Source organism: Canis lupus, chromosome 33 (assembly GCF_048164855.1).
Source record: "Canis lupus baileyi chromosome 33, mCanLup2.hap1, whole genome shotgun sequence".
NCBI lineage: Eukaryota > Metazoa > Chordata > Mammalia > Carnivora > Canidae > Canis > Canis lupus.
In genome coordinates this window covers 22,207,966-22,216,112 of record NC_132870.1, presented here as the reverse complement: position 1 = coordinate 22,216,112, position 8,147 = coordinate 22,207,966, and the positions used below count along the sequence as shown (strand labels likewise).

The window sequence follows — 8,147 nt, the reverse complement described above, 5'->3', positions numbered from 1 at the left end:
AAATCAAGGTAGTAGAAATTCTGGAAGCCACACCATCTGCAGAGTTAGGAACAAACTAGGTTTTCAGTGCTTCGTGGTAAGTGACATTTATCAAACCCACCTCAACAACATAAAATAAAGCTCCGCCATCCTAGGCTTGTCTGTGGTCCTCATCCTGGACCATTTGTTCCCCTTGTGATCCTCCATTTTCTGATTGTTCCAGCTTCTGACCTCGTGATAACCTTCCACCTGGTAAAGGAAATATTTATACATTCATTCATTTCATACATCGATCATCTACTACATACTGGGCATTTTTTTCTAAACATTGGAAGCATCAGTGAACAAAACAAACAAGAATCTATGCCTTGGTGGGGCTAACATTCCAGAAAGTGACAGATAATAAACAATAGATCCTATAAAATGAGTAAATTATATGTTATGTTGGAAGTTGATAAACATTATGGGGGGCAGACAGGAATAAATAGAAGAGTGTAAAGGGATTCCAAGGTGCTGAGGAAAAGGGGTTTGCTGTGATTTTAAGAGGCATTGTCATGGCAGGCCTCAATGAGAAGGTAATATCTGAATAAATCATGAAGGAGTTAGCCATATGGCTGTATAGCACAAAAGTGTTCCGGTGCCAAAGACCTAAGGAATATCAGAGAAGAGAGGACAGCAGGACATGAGCTCTGAGAGGTAATGGTGCCAGATAAGGATTTCAGGTTTTACTTTACATAAGGTGGGAGTTCACTGGAGGGTTTGAACAGAGGAACAACATGACCTGTATTACCGATATGAATGTGGAAATCTTTAAAATGTAGGTGGCCCTGTAAGCTATGAGACTGTAATTACAACAGCAAGGGAGTCAGTGGAGACAGAGAAGAGAAGAGAATCAAGGTTGAATGCTGGTGCTCTCTGTAGGAGGTCAAGGACAAAAGAAAGAAGAAGCAAAACAAAAAAGGAGTCCAGCCTGTAAGAAAAACCCCTAGGAGAGTATGGTACCTTAGAAGTCAAGTGAAGGGGGCATCTGGGTGGCTCAGCAGTTGAACATCTGCCTTCAGCTCAGGGCGTGATCTCAGGGTACTGGGATCAAGTCCTGCATTGGGCTCCCAGCAGAGAGCCTGCTTCTCCCTCTACCTATGTCTCTGCCTTTCTCTGTGTGTCTTTCATGAATAAGTAAGTAAAATCTTTTTTAAAAAGTCATTTTCAGAGGGAAAAATGTGACCAGCTCTATCACCTGCTGCTGGCGGGTTAAGATGGAAACTAAAAACTGACCACTGCTTTCAGCACCATGGAGGTCAAGAGTCACCTTGGCAAGAGCAGTTTCAGTAGTGTGGTCAGGGACAAGATCAAATTGGAGTAGGTTAAAAATAGAATTGGAAGAAAGGACATTTTCAGTATTTGCTGCAAGGAGACGGTCAGAGAAAGTAGAGTCAAGGGAAGATTTTTCTAAAACGAGGGCAATAACGGAATGTGTGATTGCTGCTAGAAACGAGTGGAAAGTAAAAACTTGATTAGAGGCAGAAGAAAGAAATGCTGGCGTGATGTCCTTTGATAGATAGTTGATGAGATCTAGTGGAAAAGTGGAGAGCTTGGTTGTGATTAAGGGCACAAGAATTTATCTATGGAAGCAGCCAGGAAAAGTAGATTATGAGAGTGCAGATGCTGTTTGCAGTTAGATGGGGCAGTGCTCATTTGGGAAAGTTCTCTTTTGATTATTTCTACTTTCTTCAGACTGCTCTGTTTTACTCCTAGACCATGATATGAATTCTCCCAACTTGAATGTGGTCACCATCATTGGAAAAAGCCTCACTTATCCAGCTAGGCTGAGCGCCTGATACCTCCATGCAGGTCCTTTGGTGCAACATCCTTGCCTGGTCCATCCCAGCCACCACAAGAGGGACCCAGAACATAGGTACAGCTGAGAAAAGAGAAAATACATAAGAAGAACCACCAGCTGTATTTTAGTACTTGCGGCATTGGTATTTTGTGCCATTTTTTTAACACAACAGAGTGGATGTAGAAAGCTGTGAAGTTAAAAAGTACGTGGCCCACATACTCATTCTTCTCTCTTTCTGGGAGATTTTGGGTGAGTGGGTTAATCTATTTAATCTTATTTCTTCATCTGTAGGTAATAGAAGTATACACTTCCCCCATCCCTTCCGGCCTCCAAAAGTGTGGAGATTTGAGCCTCTTTTGTAGCGCATCAGGACCAAAGATACCTTAGGTTCCAAATATGGCAGAGATGCATGCTCATGGGGAACCTCACCCAATCTCAAAGCGCAGGCAAGGAGCAGATCTCCTCTCATAGTGAAGCAGTCAGATATATAGAGAGTTACCCAGGGCTCCTGCATCCAGCCCCTCCTCTTGGCACTTGCTAGCTGCCCTCACCATACACCATTTCCCAGTCTCTGGCTTCAGCTATTCCCCAACCCAAGATCAGTTCTTGAATGGTTTCAGGAGGAGCCCATCCCTCTGTTGTCTGAGCCATAGCCTGCTCATTTTTCTCTTCCTCACCTCCTCACCCTTATTCTCCCTACTTTCATCTTGAGCATAATAATACATCACCCAGCACCACTCACAGAGGTTCTCACCATATCGTCCCTACTATACTGCCAGTGTAGAGAAGCAGTGACGATCACTGAGAAAGCCACAAGGTTGGAGATTCCACCCTCCTTACCGGGGCCTACCTGGATGCTTCTCGTCTTTCTTAATTGCATGTTGTAAATTACAGCTTCTTCAGAAGGTTTCTGCGCTATGAGTTATAATAAAAAGAATTTGAACCCAGAAAACTGCTTAAAGCTAAATCATCTGACTACCTCTAATCATTCATTAAAATGCAATAATACTAAAAATGGGCCATGGCTTTATCTCTGCTCAACCCACATCAACATGGCATTCAGTTATTATTCTGCACACACAGAGTGGAGAGGAAAAGTTGCTGATCAGTAAAGTGGTATAATTAAAAGGAGGTCCAAAGGCTTCTCAGAAACATCTCCTCCCCCTTTTTGAACATTATTCTGTTAATGACAGTTATCTGAGTTAATGCTTTCTGTCCCTGGAAGGCCGGCAGTTAGAGGTGAATGTACAACCTGGGGAAAAAAGCCCATTGAGATGGCCACTACCCTGTAATACATTCCAGTGATCAGCTGATCAAATTGGTAGGTAGTCAGCCACTAATGCCAGTGAGCTGCCACGCATAATGACAAAGTGTAAACACTTACAAAGAGATGGAAAGGACCGATTGGAAGCATGAAGAGAAATGCAGGTTGCTGCGGAGGGCACGTGAGGATGCCGGGCCCCCGATAAAGGAAGGGAGGTAAAATCTTGTGAATTCAGAGCCTGGAGACGTGAGGCCCCATAACTCAGCTCCATGATTCCAATTTACTGTAAAATTGGAGGAGATGTTTTGTTGATGATGATAAGATTGCATAGGCACAGAAAGTAAAAGAGTGAATGGCCTTCCCTGGTGTCCAATGCAAGATCTCCAAAGGACTGGCCTTATTTAATAATTCACTAAATATCCTGAAAGAGGACTATGCCCCAAACTCTCCAAATCTGAGAAAGGCCCCCAGCCCTTTAGTCACAGTAAATACAAACTGTCAGACTGGGTCAGCTGAGAAGTGAAAGGAAATTATTATTCCGGATGAGATCACTCCGGTTAGTGTTGCTCTCAGAAGAGGGGCAGGTTCTATTTTCACAGAGAGGAGTGGTATTTAACACCAGGCTGTTTAATGTTGTCTCTCCCTATGACGACCACATGCATCTCTGTGACTTCTCTCAGGCGCCCTGTCTGTAATTCCTGAAGCTACAGCGGGCTGATTGCGGATGATTAGGTGAGCATTTCTCTGCCGTGGTGTCCCAGGATCCTAACATACTGAAGCGTGAAGCCAGAGAAAGAGACATAGGTGGTGTTTTGACCTATATGCTCAGGGAACATGACATATCACCCGCCTATTTTATCCATCGAGCTGCCTTGGCAAAACTTCACAACCAACGGATGTCTTATCTGCAAACCTGGGAGGAGGTGGAGAAGGGAAGAGACAAGAGGTTCAAACCTTTAGCTAAGTGAATGTCTGCTACTTAGGTTTCTCTGAGGTGCAGAAACAAAGAAGCAAGATCATTTGATCATGATCTAATCAAGAAAATTTTTACTTAAAAATATAACCAATAAATAAAAAAACGTAGTAAATTCATTTCTGACAGGCATAGCACAGGACAGAATAAATAAAGTTTGGAACTATAAACTTTCAAGTATAAATTCAGAATTGTTTCCAGTAAGTGCTACTGTCATTCTGGTTTTCATTTTTACACTAAGGAAAACTTCAAACTTCAACTTTCATTTTGAGTGTTTACAAATTCCTGACTTTGTAACTATGTACCATTTTTTTTTTTTTAACCAAAGCTTAACTGCTTTAGAATAATAGCAAATACATTTAGGCACCAGGAAGTAGGCACTAATTTGCCTTCTTACACTTTTAATACCTCTGCAAGATCCAAACATAGCTCTTCACCAGCCACATGGCAGCACTGTCTGCTTAAATGCCGGAAATTCTTCCCATCAGGTTCGTTCTTTACCCAAACTCCAACTTCCTTTTCCCTGTCTCCTTCAGTTCCAGTGACTACCCCTAGCTAATATTGCCCAAATTGCCCCTTCCACAGATGATGCCCAAAAACGCAAATCACACCAGGATTCCCACTATGCAGACCCTCATAGCCAATTGCCTCTGAACACCTCCCACTGGACAGCCCATCTTTACCCCAAGCTCAATAAACTCCCAAAGAAAATCATCACATCTATTCCAAAATACATTCTTGTGTGACACCATTTTCCAAGATAATCACTCTCAAAATCTTGATGTCACTTTTGCATCAGCTTCTTCTTGCTCATACCAAATAAATATCCATGGCTGATAACTGTTTTATCTTTATGAATCACTCTTGCATAAGCACCCAACTTTTCACCTGTATGGATCCTCCCTATGTTCAGGCTCTTGCTTCTCTGCTTGGCACTACTGTCATCATGGCCTACCTAATTTCTGGCCTCCTGTGTCTATTCCTTTCTGAATCATCTTTCCCTCTGCTCTCTCAGAATTGATTTTCTTTCTCACCCCCACTAAAATTCCCACACATAAATAAAGTTAAAATCCACCCTTTGCCATCTGGCATATACTGGCTCCAGTCTTTCCTTCCATTCCCATCTCAACCTCACCTGTTGATGTTATAACCACAACTATATTAGCGAGCATGGGCTAAGTTATGCTGCAGGAAAAAAAAACAACTCAAAATCTCACTTGTTTTTTTTTTTTTTTTTAAGATTTATTTATTTATTCATGAGAGAGGCAGAGACATAGCAGAGGGAGAAGTAGGCTCTCTGTGGGACTCGATTCCAGGACCCTGGGATCAGGCCCTGAGCTGAAGGCAGATGCTCAACCACTGAGCTACCCAGGTGCCCCTTTGTTTGCTTTCAACAGAAGTTTCTTTGTGGCTTATGACACTGATTCTTTGGAGTGGGCTTCATATCTGCTCCATGTTGTCTTCATTTGAGGTTCCAGGTGAAGGAGTCCCTGCCTGGAACTTGAGTCTTGTGACAGAGAGGAAAGAAATCTATAGAATGGCCATGGCTGGTATTAACGAGGTAGGATGTACTATTCTCCCACATGGATGGTTCCAAAAGAGAGCATCATCAAGTATTTTAAACAAAGAATACAATCTTTCCCACCATCTTTAAAACTATGGCTTAAATCCCACCCAGTTTCCATGTCTCACTTCTTCTAGGCCACAGTACCTCAATTTCACCACTATGGACACATTAGACCAGGTAATTCTTTGTTGCAGGGTTTTGTCTGTGTATTGCAGGATGTTTAACAACATCCCTGGCCTCAGTCCTCTAGACACCACACATACCCACTCTGCCAATTCAAAATGGCTCCAGATCTTGGGAAATGTTCCCTGGAGGGGCAAAATCACCCCAAGGCAACAAGCACTGCTCCAGTCTATGTCCTTAAGGAATAGGAACCATGTCTTGGTCATTACTCACTGCACCAATGACTACAAATGATATACATTTACTAACTGTTATAAAATAGAACAGAAATTTCAGAACAATGTGTTCTGTATTAAAAAGTCAAGGAGCAGCATTTGTGCCCCAGATTTCTTCGGGGGGGGGGGGGAATCTAAACTTTAGACACAGAAAGTCCAAAGGCTAAAATCCTGGCTTCACTGCTTTCTAAGACTCTAGCAAATTTGCTTGACCTCAGTTTCTCCATCTTCAAAATGGGTACAAGAACATTTCGTTTGCAGCTTTGTGGTGATGCATCAGTGCAAACCGCTGGGTGGACGTAACCTGCTGAAAAATGATACTGTCACCAGCCATGGTGGCAGAAGCAGCATTACTTCCTCCATGACACCCATTAAATAGATGCTTAAAAACTATTTGCCCTTTTGCGTAGATATGCCAAACGTTACTCCCAGAAAAAGAACAGCAAGGTCCCACAAAATACTGCCTACGTCTGTTTCTCCATAAATAAGCCTTGTCGTCAAGAAACTTGAGCTCAGCGCCGGTGGATTTGCCATGAAACACACAGCTTGGATATGAGCAACAGGTTTTTGCGGCACTTTCCTGGATGTCAGCAGAATCTCACAAATTAGGCAAGAAAAGTCCAAAACATATGCCCTCAGCAACTTGCCAAAAACCAATAAAAGGAACGGGTAGTAGAGCCAAAATCAAGGAGCAGGCAGGAGGGTGGAGGGCTGCAAACCTCAGTAAATGCACATGGAAATGCATTTCATCTGAGGAGCAGCCTGACTACACAAAAGCCACTCAGCTGCTGAAGAGAGCCCTGGCATAGCTAGCTACCCACCGTCAGAAACATCAAAATGACCAACCTCGCCTAGATTCCTTTTTTTTTAATCCAGCCATTTGGTACTAGATTTGTTGACAATGCAGTGGTTTTGCAGATTGGAAGTGTTAGTCAACATCACAGAACTGGCCTTTTGTGAGACAGCAATGGCAACACGTTATGACCAGGTGCAGAAATACCTCTTCCATTTCCCATTGGGAAATTCAGGGCTTGGAGATCCTGAGTTTAGAATCCAGGACCAAGGACCAAACGTCTCGGTTTGTAAGACAGGCTGTGCGCGATCTGTCTTCCAGTTCAGCATGATTCCCTGTGCAGCAACACTAGACGTGAAAGGCCTGTGGCTTTGTGTGTTTGATATTTTTTTTTTTTTTTTTTTTTTTTTTTTTTTCTTTTAACAGCTCCGTGAGAGTCTCAGGCTGGTAGAAAGATCTGGATCCCAGGGCCCTGGAGACCGACAGGCTGGACTCCCCAGCATCAGCAGCCAACAGTGCGGCCGCGGCCGCAGCGCACGGTTCGTGATCCGCTGGAGCTAAGATTTCAATCCGGAGGCGCTGAGATTCAGACTGTTCCTTCGGTGAAGCTGGGGTCAGCCGGCTCCCAAGATTGAGCGTGTGTGACCCTGCGCACCAAGGCCCGGGCGCTGTCCCCGCTGTCCCCGCCCCGCCGCCTCCTGCTCGCGGGGTACCTGCCTGCCATCTGGCCCCGAGCCTGTTCCCGCTTCGCAAGCCGTGTGTTGTAGTAACCAGATGACTTTTCAGCAACAAGAGGCTTGACTCAAAAATGTGTTTTCTTCACTTGCAACACTCCTAATCCTGCTGGCTTAATGAGCCCCATAGGGCTGCCTCTGCATAGCTTACTGAATCCTAATTAGATAATTAAGCCGGATAGAAAAAAAAAAAATCTTTATTTCTGTAGCTATTATACTATGTGCAACTAAAATTGCACAAGCAAAGCATTGCCAGTTTTCAAAATAAATCGTTTTTGTTCCGGACTCAGCAAGTCGTACTGCTCTGGTCAAGGTTCCGGGGCTGTCCTATGACATTTTTTTCAAGACTGAGAGAGAGAATAAGCACAGCGATCCTCATTCAAGCAAGCATGCATTTGGTCAGTAAATATTTATTCAGCACCCACTTTGTGCCAGCCACTGTTTTGGACACCCAATAGTAAAAAAGGTTCTAAGGTCTACTTGAAGTCCTGATTTAAATATTTGAGACAAACAAACGATAAGGACAACAAATATATATGTCTATAAAAACTAGAAACCCACTTGCTTTTATTTTCATGTTCATTTACACTAACCTCACT

The 8,147-nt window shown here is 43.4% G+C and overlaps 1 long non-coding RNA gene across 1 annotated transcript; it reads left to right on the top strand.

Annotated features, from left to right (window-relative positions):
* Nucleotides 1-6,716: 6,716 nt before the first annotated feature.
* Nucleotides 6,717-7,823, top strand: LOC140624017 (uncharacterized). The gene is made up of 2 exons (XR_012023569.1): nt 6,717-7,009; nt 7,241-7,823. It is a non-coding gene; the product is annotated as an uncharacterized lncRNA (long non-coding RNA).
* The last annotated feature ends 324 nt before the right edge of the window (nt 7,824-8,147 follow it).